We start from the raw sequence: 3026 nt of genomic DNA, 5'->3' as shown, positions 1-3026 counted from the left end.
AAACAAAAACTTTTCTTTCTCTTTTTCTTTCTTTCTTTCTTTTTTTTTTAGATTTTTGCTATGAGGCATGTGTGCTCACCAGAGAGACACAAAGTGAGAAATCACCCCTGCCCCAGGGGCATGGCCACCTGCAATTCCTCCTCTCCCATTCTACTTTTGGGAATTGGGGCATGCGTGCACATGTGCCCAGAGTGAGTTTCAAGCCACCAGGTCCAGAACTTGAACCATGGTCAGCATGTAAGAGTCCAGTGTCTTAATCACTCTGCTGGCCCCCGACAAATTTTTTTCTTTTTTTTTTTAATTTTTTTTTAGGAATTTTTGCCTTAGAGCACGTCCACTTGCTGGAGAGAGACAGAGAGGAAAGCGAGAAATAACCCCTGAGGGGGGTTGGCCACACTGCAGTCCCTTCTCCTCCATTCTCTTCCTGGGATCTTAGCACACACACAAGTCCAGTGTGGATTTCAAGCCTCCAGTCTGGGATTCAAACTGCGGTCGGCCATATGGGAGTCCAGTGACATAACCACTATGCCATCTGCTGGCCCCAAACTTTTTCTTCATCTTCCTTAATCTTGTATCCCCTCCTGTGATCTCATGAGCACAGCCAAACATCTGTAGGAGAGCTGCTGTGGTCTCTGTCTCCACTTGCTCATCTCTCATTCTCTCTACCACACACTCCAGTGAGACTGCCCCAGACCAAGACACTTCTGTCCCCCACAGTGCCAAAGCCAACAGTCACCTCTTCTGTAGTTTACAGTCATCCCCTCCCTAAATCATGGCACCCTCCCGGTTTCTCTGACTCCAGGTCCTCCTGGTCTGGGCTTCCTCCCACCTCCAAGGCTGCTCCTTTTCAGACCCCTCCTTCGTACCCTCCTTTGATTGATCTTTAAACATTAGAAGACCGCAGGGCTTGGTCCCAGGGCCCCTTGTCATCTGTCATACAGTCTCCTAGGTGATCTCCTGGCCCAGCCACATGTCAATCGCTTTCAAATCCCATTACTAGCTCTGAACTCCAAATGTCCCTGGAATTTTAGGTATAAATGTCCAACTGCCAACACGTCACCCCCATGTAAATGTCTAAGAAGCATCTTCAATTTCACCTTGGGTAGAACAGATTCTGGACCCCTACCCCTAAGTCCATACCTCCCTCGTCTTCCTTAGCTCCGTACCTAGCACCGCCATCTACCTGGTACTCATCCAAAATCCGTCCTTTGCCTCTGCATTGCCTTCACACTTGTCCAACCCACCAAAGTCTCTCCTAATGGATCTCCCTGCTTCCTGGAGGGTGACTTTAAAAGCATGACACAGATGAGGTCACATTCACGACTCAGATCCTCCAGTGGTTCCTTGTACTGGTTCAAAACGCGGTGCCCATTCAAACACGGCTCTGAGCCCCACTCTCGTCACGGCCTATCTGCTGACACCTTCTCTGCTCCAGCCGATCTGGTTGCTTTGGGCTCCTTTGTTGGCCAAAGGCCTTCCTGCTTTCTGGCTTTCACATCGGTTGTTCCCTCTGCCTACTGTGCTGCTCCTGAACGGTCGCTCTTACCATTCAGAGTTCAGTTAAAAGATCTTCTTCTCATTTTTTTAGAGAGATTCTTTTCCTATAGGGCACGTGCACTTGCCAGAGAAACAGAGAGACATAGAGAGAAAGTGAGAAATCACCCCCCGGAAGGGGGCCACACCACAATCCCTTCTCCTCCGTTCTCTTCTTGGGATCTTGGGCACACGCACATACACCCGGCATGAGTTTGTTTTTTCTTTCTTTTTTTTTTCTATAGACCACAGATTAGTTTATTTTTAACACCCATCATGCCATGAATTCATAGGGAATAGGTTCCAGTAGCTCAGGCTCCTTTCCATTGGTTCTCACAAAGTGTGCTTCTCTGGGTGGAGCAGGCTGGCGCTTTAGTTGAACCCAGGTACCTTTCTCTTTGGCTTCCTTCTTTTTCTGGTCATTTTCCTTCACACGTTTTAGGAAGCTATCTCTGCTCTTAGAATGCCTAATATTCTCAATATGCACATTGATTCTCTTGGCAAGAATCTTGCCCTTAACTTGTTTGTTCACAACAATGCCAACAGCATGCTGGGTAACACTGTAGACTTCCAGTTTTGCCATGGTAACATTTGTGGGGCATTCCTTTTTGAACAGTATCTATTCCCTTAATGTCTACAATATCACCTTTCTTGTAGATTCGCATATATGCTGCCAAAGGAACCACTCCATGTTTAACAAAAGGCCTAGAGAACATATATCGGATGCCTCTCCTCTTTCCCAAGGACCACCTGGCATGAGTTTCAAGCCACCAGGTCTGAGATTCACAATGTCCACAGTGGGCCATGTGGAAGTCCAGCAACTTAACCACTACGCCACCTACTGGTCCCAGACATTTTTTCTTGGTCATCCAACATTTCAGCAACCATCATATCTCCCTATTTTAATTCTCGGGATAGCACTTTTAACAGTCTGCTCATTTTTTGCTCCTTGATTTCTTGTAGTCTGTCTTCCATTATAAGAATTAAACTCAGGAGCCAGCAGTTAGCGTAATGGCTATGTTGCTGAATTCCCACATAGTCAACCGTGATTCGCGTCCCAGACCCGGTGGCTTAGAACTCACGCCGGGCACATGTGTGTGTGCACCCAAGATCCAAAAAGGAGAATGGAGGAAAGGGATTGCAGCATGGCCATGCCCCCTGGGGGGTGATTTCTTGCTTTCTGTCTCTCTGTCTCTCTCTGTCTGTCTGGCGAGCGCACGCACCCTATAGCCAAAAACCTCTCAAAAAAAAAAAAAAAGAAACTCCACAACAGCAAAGACCTTTTCATTCTTGTTCAATGCTATGTCCTTTGTGCCTAGAACAGTCCTGGTACATACTTACTGTTTGTTGATTGAATGTACGAAAGTGTCTGGGGGCCTGGTGGGTGGCATGGTGGTTAAGAGTTCTGGACTCCCACATGGCCGACCATGGTTCGAATCCTGGACTTGGTGGCTTGCTTTCTCACTTTCCCTCTTTCTCTGTGTCACTCTCTG

Source organism: Tupaia chinensis, unplaced genomic scaffold (assembly GCF_000334495.1).
Source record: "Tupaia chinensis unplaced genomic scaffold, TupChi_1.0 Scaffold000374_1, whole genome shotgun sequence".
NCBI lineage: Eukaryota > Metazoa > Chordata > Mammalia > Scandentia > Tupaiidae > Tupaia > Tupaia belangeri.
The sequence above is the reverse complement of the archived record's forward strand: the minus strand, read 5'-3'. Positions refer to the sequence as shown.